This window comes from Oncorhynchus keta, chromosome 35, assembly GCF_023373465.1.
Source record: "Oncorhynchus keta strain PuntledgeMale-10-30-2019 chromosome 35, Oket_V2, whole genome shotgun sequence".
In the NCBI taxonomy this organism is placed as follows: Eukaryota; Metazoa; Chordata; class Actinopteri; order Salmoniformes; family Salmonidae; genus Oncorhynchus; species Oncorhynchus keta.
In genome coordinates this window covers 32,977,784-32,986,997 of record NC_068455.1, presented here as the reverse complement: position 1 = coordinate 32,986,997, position 9,214 = coordinate 32,977,784, and positions in this window count along the sequence as shown.

The following is a 9,214-nucleotide window of genomic DNA, read 5'->3' as shown; positions in this document are numbered from 1 at the left end:
TGGGAAGTGAGTGTTGGCTTACAGCCAGAGTTACATGTGTGAAGCGGTTAGTGTGTTTTTTTGACTGGAAGGCAATGTGATTGTGTCGCTTTTGGTCAAGAAAAACATGTGTTGCTAATTAATAACGTTGGATATAACTAAGAGATCTGAAAGCCGTACTTGCAAACATAAGCAACAATTTAAAGTTAAACGTCACTCATTGCTTCAGGCCACACCCACCAAACGCGTAAAATGTACCTCAAACTGTTCTAAATGTTTCGCGGAAACGTGTCATTCATGGCACAAGTTAGCCCTATGTTAACCTCCAAAAGGTGGTAGCCTACTAAATATATCTTGACACAACTTCTCCATCAGCCTGTGAAAGAATTTAGACGTTAAATCCACCAACCAACAGCATTTCTTAAAATAGGTCAACGCTGGCCACGAGAGGGACATTTTAAACCTACAAATTCAAGTTGTACTTGTTCCTTTGGTCCCTAACAAAATGTTGCGTGCCAATATTGCACTGATACATCCTTGACAAGTGGCGCTTTCATGGCAACTGGGAACTGAAAAAAATCATGACATCAGTGATCTTCAGGTCGGAAAGTCTAAGCTCTAGAAAGATGCCAGAGTTTCCGACTTGGAATGCCTTTCAACAACAACAAAAATCCCAGTGAAGCAAATTTTTCCCGAGTTCCCAGTAGAGTGGTGAGGAGGAGCTCTGTGGACCCTTTCTTTGATTCCACGAGTAATTTAGCCATTCATTTAAAAAAACATTTATTTAACTAGGCAAGTCAGTTAGGAACAAGTTCTTATTCACAATCACGGCATACCTTGGCCAAACCCTAACAATGCTGGGCCAATTGTGCGCTGCCCTATGAGACTCCCAACCACTCCCGGTTGTGATGCATCCTGGAATCGAACCGGGGTCTGTAGTGACGCCTCTAGCACTGAGATGCAGTGCCTTAGACCGCTGAGCAACTCGGGAGCCCTCAATGTAGTCATTGCGCTTTGTAGAGTTACTATTTTCTCTAGTTTTCATGTGTCAATAACGTGTGACATTCCTGGATTCCTCATATGAATGAAGTCTGATTTAATCAACAAATGCAATAGTCAGTTTAAAAAATGTTAAGGGTACAAAAATGTGTACATACCTGTCTGTGTTGCCAAAATCACTACATATCCCATCGAGCCAAGCGGGGATAGGCTGCCCGTTGTCACAGTTCCAATGGTGCATTCTAGACAACTGAGAACTCATAAAAAAATCTAGTCAAATAGTGACATCCGTGATCTTTAGGTTAGAAAGTCTAAGCTCGAGTAAGATGCCTGAATTTCCCATTTGGAATTATTAGTTGCAAGTTCCCAGTTGCCTTGAACGCTGGACAAGAATAGTCAGAAATGTCCAGCTAACCCTACGCCAATGACACTGGTCGATTTCAAAACTGAATTTGGATCCGCGTTAAGTAGCAATGATATCCTTCGTCACGGTAGTCTTAGGACAGATATCTTGAACCAGTCATAACTATTCAACAAAACAAGCTAATTTCTTAGTTGCCTGATTGTATAACTAGAAAATGAGTTTTGAAGTTGCAGTATTTATGAAGTTTGGCAATGGACAAAACCTAGCATAGTTAGTTAGCCAGCTATTTTTGCCAATGAAAACCGGGGAAAATAAACTTGGGCCTAGTGACATGCTAGTTCAGTAGACAGATTGTAATTTTTAAGCCCTGAGCTAGTGGCAAACAATTTGAATAAACAATTCAAGATTGAAATGAATGAATGAGATGATTTATATTTAAAAAGAGCACATCGATATAGAATCCCAAGCACCCACCTATTTCAGCCCCGACCTATTTAGCTAAACATTTAAAAAGTAGTACTTTTCTTGTTTTGCATGAATGTTTTTTAAAGTTTAACTTGGCAAGTCAGTTAAGAACAAATACTTATTTACAATGACGGCCTACCCAGATGATGCTGGGCCAATTGTGCACTGTCCAATGGGACTCCAAATCTCAGCCAGATGTGATGCAGCCTGGATTTGAACCAGGGACTGGAGTGAGACCTCTTGCACTGAGATGCAGCATCTTAGACCACTGCGCCGCTCGTGTCACTCATGTCACAAATCAGTTTGCAAACAATGTAAAAAACAATTATTGGGTTAATAAAGCAGCATACAGACTATCTCTTTTTTGCCTTTCTGATTAAGGCAGTTTCAAAATGCAGGTGTTTCAGTTTAGCACAGTGCTTTCTGTGATGGAGGGGCAGCCAGCAGAAAATATAGAGCGCAGGGGTTGGCAAGCTTCTTTAGTTGCACCATGATTGGCTCAGTGTTCTGTCACATGGGGACACTACATCACAGCAAAATCTACAGGGAGAGCTAGAAAGTTGAAGCCCACTTGGGTGCTGCCCTAGATTTACATTAAAAGTGCCCATCCAAGAAAGCTCAAGGTCCTTGGCCACAGATTAAATGACATCAAATCACATTATATCTACCGTAGTTTTGATTGGACTGATCATGTCAACCTCATAGTTTCAAAATCTTAGCTAGCAAGCTAGACAAGCAGTCATCATCATGAATCAAGTTGACAATCTACTGGCAAATCCTTTTCAATCCTTGTCATATGAAGATAAATTATATATATATATAACATATTGGTGCTCATTGGCCATTTGGACAATAACATTAGACAACAAGCGGAAATCGCAAATTCAAGAGTGTTTTGGAAGGAATCAGTGGCTAACTGCAAGGGTTTGCCAAGCCATCACTATTTTGCTTCCCCTGCCTTCAATTCGATGGAGAGGGTGTGGTCTAAGTCTGGGTTTTTTCCAAGCTTAAGAGGATAAACATTCACACGCAACATCATGGGCCAGAAAAGGTTGAATACATTGGTCATGCTGTCAATCCAGCATTACTTCTGCTTCGTTCAAAACAACTGGGTACTCTCAGACTTCAGTGAGTTCAAGACAACTGGGAAATTGGGAAAAATGATCTCTGACTGTGTGACTACCTTTTGAACCGTCAACCAACTCAGAATTCCATGTCGGGAACTCGGGCCTCTTTCCAGAGTTCCGACCTGAAGATCACTGACGTCATGATTCAACCTTGTTTTTTTCCAGAGTTCCCAGTTGTCTTGAAAGAACCTTAAATCTAGAAAATGCCAGACTTTGATGGGGGTGCTGCAGCACCCCAGGGTTGTTGAGTAACAGATTACATGTAATCCCTTACAATAACATGATGTTATTGTAATGGACCAAAAATTTGATTTTCTTTCAAAAACATGAACATTTCTAAGTGGCCCCAAACTTTTGAACGGTAGTGTATATCCATTGATTCTTGAAGAATTGAACTTATAAATGCCTCATGAGCTTAGTTCAGTTGTCACACTCCATGAGAACCCAAAATATAAGCTTGTCCATTTTGTTATTGTTTCATCTGTGGATTTGCCCTTTAAACAGCTGCATATTATCAAGATATCAAAGTGTCACCATTTTTCACATGTAAATAGTACTTTTCAGTAGTGCTCAAAGCATGCCATTCCATGAGCGCAGCATTTATTTTTCAACTCAAATCAATGAGCCCAATCAGTCCTCCATGACAACAAATCATTAACAACAGAGTAGGGCTGGCTAATAAATCCTTAGTCCTATTCTTAAAGATCATGGTGTATAACATTTATTGGAGTGACTGGAATTCTGATAGACTTTGGTTTTTAATGTAAAGATATAATTTAATTGTATTATTATATGTAGTAAAAAGTGATGGGTTTAGAAGAAGCCTACATAACCAACCCATAAAGTAAAATAAGTAACAGAATGTACTCAGATTACGTTACTGAGTTTGTGGTAATCAAACGTTTTGGACAGGTAACTAGTAACTGTAACAGATTACATTTAGAAGGTAACCTACCCAACTCTGAGCACCCCATACTTCCCACAGTTATGCTTTAATTGGAAAAATATAAATGAGAGCCTTAGAATATGTAAGTTTATCAACAATGAAGGCTATCATTGCAGTCATGAAGGCTATCATTGTCGTCATCGCTTCTCTGTGGCAGATGTTGACTCGCAATTGATAGTGTACCTTAACCATAGATTGTAACAGTGGGTTCCAGCCCCCTCCACAGCAAGCTTTTTTTTGTTGAGGAGAAAACTGTTAACTGCTGGTCCTTATGCTCGATTCAAAACACATTACGAAGTAGATGAATATAATAATGCATAGCGGCTAGCCTAGATGTACATGTAGCCTACACAAGACTTGTCGATTTCGAGTCCTGCAGACTCGTGATGAATGTCTTTAATAAGCCTAAGTGTCCCGCTAGCGGTACAACTTCCAGTGAAACTGGAGGGCTCGCAATTCAAGTAAATAATCATAATAATGATGGACATTAAACATTTAGGTACATATAAGTGTCTTATATCGGTTGAAAGCTTAAATTCTTGTAAATCTAACTGCACTGTCCGATTTACAGTAGCTATTACAGCGAAAACATGCCATACGATTGATTGAGGATGGTTTCATAAATTCACAAATAGCGATTAAATATTCACTTACTTTTTGAAAATCTTCCTCTGATTTGTCATCCAAAGGGTCCCAGCTATAACATGTAGTGTTGTTTTGTTAGATAAAATCCTTCTTTATATCCCAAAAAGTCTGTTTAGTTGGCGCCATCGATTTGAGTAATCTACTCGTTCAACATGCAGAGAAAGGAATCCAAAAATCTACCCCTAAACTTTGTTTCAACAAGTCAAAATACATTTCTATCTACTCCTCAGATACCCTAAAATGTAATCAAACTATAATATTTCTTAGGGAAAGAAGTATGTTCAATAGGAAACCGATTTTAGCAGGTGCGTTCTGTATTCATGGCGTGCGCAAACACGAATTTCCAAGACTGTGTCCCTGTACTAAAACTGATATTTCTTATTAGTTTTACAAGCCTGGAACCTTGAACATAGACTGCTGACACCCTGTGGAAGCCATATGAATTGCATCCAGGGAGCTAATTTTCAGTATGCCCTTAAATTTGATGGTCTCTCAAAATAAAACAATTCTGGTGATTTTATCTTTGGATTTTCTCCTACTATATCTATTGTGTTATATTCTCCTACATTATTTTAACATTTCTACAAACTACATAGTGTTTTCTTTCCAATGGTACCAATCATATGCATATCCTGGCTTCAGGGCCTGAGCAACAGGCAGTTTACATTGGGCAAGTCATTCAGGTGCAAATTTAGAAAAGGTAACTGCAAAAAAAAAATACTTCCATCTGTAGGATGATAACGAGAGTGCAAACGACCTACTGTACACGTTGAAATGCTCACCATTTTCTAGTCAAATAACGCATATGAGACAAAGCAGATGATTATTTAAATGCATATTAAACTTGTAGGCCTACATTTAGGTGTATAAGTTCATGTATTACAGCCTATGCAATATGATTAGTGGACAATAGCAGTGTTTGTTAGCAAGGATGAAGAAAGAAGTAGCTCCTTTTTATATTCATTCACAATTTACGTTTTTAAGCTGTTGTCTGTAGGCGTCCCTTTTCAACATATTAACAGTGCTTGATTTGCGCCAAAGCTGGGGAACAATAGTATGTTAAGGATGGGGGAGTAGGAAGAAAGAATGGGAAGGCGGGAGAAGAAAGGGGAGGGGAAAATGAGGAATAAGGGAGAACATTAGGAAAAATGTAGGGTTCTTCTTCATAACATGTCAAAAGTACTTGCGCCTAACTCATTAAAGCAATTAATAGAGGTTACTCAAACATCTCCAACTGCCTGTAGTACTCAAATTATATACAGTTGAAGTCAGAAGTTTGCATACACCTTAGCCAAATACATTTAAACTCAGTTTTCACAATTCCTGACATTTAATCAGATTAAAAATTCCCTGTCTTAGGTCACTTAGGATCACCACTTTATTTTAAGAATGTGAAATGTCAGAATAATAGTAGAGAGAATTATTTATTTCAGCTTTTATTTCTTTCATCACATTCCCAGTGGGTCAGAAGTTTACATACACTCAATTAGTATTTGGTAGCATTGCCTTTATATTATTTAACTTGGGTCAAACGTTTCGGGTAGCCTTCCACAAGCTTCCCACAATAAGTTGGGTGAATTTTGGCACATTACTCCTGGCCCAGCACCCCCGTGCTTCACAGTTGGTATGGTGTTTTCTGGCTTGCAAGCATCCCCCTTTTCCTTCCAAACATAAGAATGGTCATTATGGCCATTGTTATGTTCTGGTATTGATTTGCACTTTGTCTGTGTGTGGAATTGCTTGTTGTAGTGTTTTGTGCATTTCTGGTTGTTTCAACCTGTATTTTGTTGTTCTGGGTGCAGTTCCGGCTTTTACCCATTTCTGCCCTCCTGCGCCTGACTTCCCTGCGGCCAGTTACGCACCGCTTACACAACTGCTTGTTATCTGTAAATACTTTAAAGGGGGTCCATAGCAAGTACACTTAACTTTTCTGTAACAGCCCATTTAAGGGCCAGGAACTCAAGCTTCATGGAAATGTAATTCTCCATGTTCCTCTCAGTGGGTTTGAGCACTCTGATAACAAAGGTGATAGTTCTGCGCCTTCACCCTGACTGGCATCAATCACTAATACAACAAGTAAGTCAGCATAAACTAGAATAGGTGCTGATATGAAAGCTTGTCTGAGCTGGTGGGAACATGCCTCGCATTCTATGGTCCAAGCCCATGTCAGTGGTTTCCTATGGTTATAGCATCGGTTCCAATCCAAGTGCCAACGCCGTTTATCAAACTCCAGATGGTGCTATGGTCAGATTACATGAAAATAGAGCTCTTTGGGCAGGCACATCAGTGGTGGGTTTGACATCGAAAAACGAAAGCATATGCAGAAAAGTATTTAATACCTACGGTAGAATATGCATTTTATATCTTATGAGGTGATTTTGCTTCCACTGGTCCCTGTGGCCCTTGTTAAGACTGCCCTGTGAGTTTGGCCAACTGGACATTATCAAAATTCTGGTGCAGTTCAGGGTCGGTCCCTGATGTGTCTGACGCCTGGGAGAACAGTGCCCTGATGTGCACCGGCCACAGCCAGGAGCTGGATTTCCTGTTAACTTCTTAGTGATTCCTTCGAGCGTCAATCTTTTGACAACACCCAGTGAAATAGCAGCGTGCCAAATTCAAAAACAGAAATACTCATAATAATAATTCATAAATCATACAAGTGTTATACACCAGTTTAAAGATGAACATCTTGTTAATCCAGCCATAGTGTCAGATTTCAAAAAGACTTTACGGCGAAAGCAAACCATGCTATTATCTGAGGACAGCACCCCATAAAACATACACATGAAAATCATAATTCAACCCGCCAGGCACAACACAAAAGTCAGAAATAACATATAATTCATGCCTTACTTTTGAAGATTTTCTTCTGCTGGCACTCCAATATGTCCATTAAACATCACAAATAGTCCTTTTGTTCGATTAATTCTGTCGTTATATCCCCAAAATGTCCATTTATTTGGCGAGATTGATTCTGAAAATACACCGGTTCCAACTTGCACAATATGACTACAAAGTATCTAATAAGTTACCTGTAAACTTGATCCAGACATTTCAAATAACTTTCCTAATACAACTTTAGGCAATTCTTTACATAAATAATCGATACAATTTAAGATGGGATAAACTGCGTTCAATAGCGGATAAAAACAAAGTGGAGCGAGCTTTCAGGTCATGCGCCTCTAACAAACAGTACACTTCACTCGACCCTCGTTCTGAACTGCCTTACTTCTTAATTTCTCAAAGGAAAAACATCAACCAATTTCTAAAGACTGTTGACATCCAGTGGAAGTGATAGGAACAGCAAGCAAGGGCCTTAGAAATCTTGATCTCCATAGAAAACCATTGAAAAGAGAGTGACCTCAACAACAACAAAAATCCTAGATGGTTTGTCCTCGGGGTTTCGCCTGCTAAATAAGTTCTGTTATACTCACAGACATCATTCAAACAGTTTTAGTTTTCTATCCAAATCTACTAATAATATGCATATCCTAGCTTCTGGGCCTGAGTAGCAGGCAGTTTACTTTGGGTACACTTTTCATCCGGACGTGAAAATATTGCCCCCTAACCTTAAGAAGTTTTAAGGGCTTTCAAAGGAATAGGCCTGAGGCTGGCCTGCGCCAACCAGGCTGGGCACTCTTTCATCCAGGTGGCCAACTTCTTTGGGCACGGAAAGTATGTCCAGACCCTGAACTCTGGGAGAGAGAAGGTGGTGTCAGATGACCCACTAGGAGAGGTCGGCATCGGGAAGGGGGCAGGGACCGAGTGGTGACAGCCCAACAAGCTCTCTAAACCCTCTGGGGCAAAGCAAAGTAATTTCACCTCCACCTCCTGAGCAACAGAAAGCAGTTTTATCAGGGTTATGTGCTTAACAAGAGCCTATCAGCGAAGAAATTAAAGATAGCCTTGCTGCAGGACAAAATATCCCTAATAGCCAATGTCAAGAGAGCACCTGTGAGGTGACAAACAATGCTGACAAAACTGTCTCCACGCCAAAAGCACTTTTAAACGGCAAAGTCAATCTCCAAGAGCGCCCGAGGAATCCACTAGGGCGCCAAAAGATGAAAATAATGACGTTGCACAATCAAGTAGGAGAGGGAGTCAGAAGCATGGCAGCCTACCGCCGAAAGGACGACTAAACAAACTCCACTTCCACAGAGCAAAGATGGAGTCGGAGATTCCTGTCAGTCCCCCAGGGTTCACCAGGCTGGGGACCAAATTACTGCACCGATTCACCACCCCTAAGTTCATGGGGCTGGTAAATAACTGTTCCTCCGGTTCCTCACAGGGCAGAGGGAGGATGTCCTGAGATAAACCTTTCCCTTTTCTCAAAACACCAGGTTTACAGTCAGCCAAGTGGGACAGCATCAGCGGGTTGAAGTGTGAATTTGAGAGCAGTGTCTCCCTCGAGTAAAAGGAAAACTGACTGTTCAATTTGGAAAATTAGAGGCGGTCCATTTGATAAAGCACTTTAGATTCCACATGTTCAAACAGTATGGTAACTAAGGAATATATTCCAATGCCTTGTCTGTAGATTCAAATCATGTGCTATTTGCACAAATCGTAATAATGGCAATGTTGCTTTTATCTGACAAAATAATAATATATTACACTATTATTGAAATATGTGGTGTATATTCTAATTATAATGTAAACTTATTTATAGTGAATAATGTTGTTAATATGCAC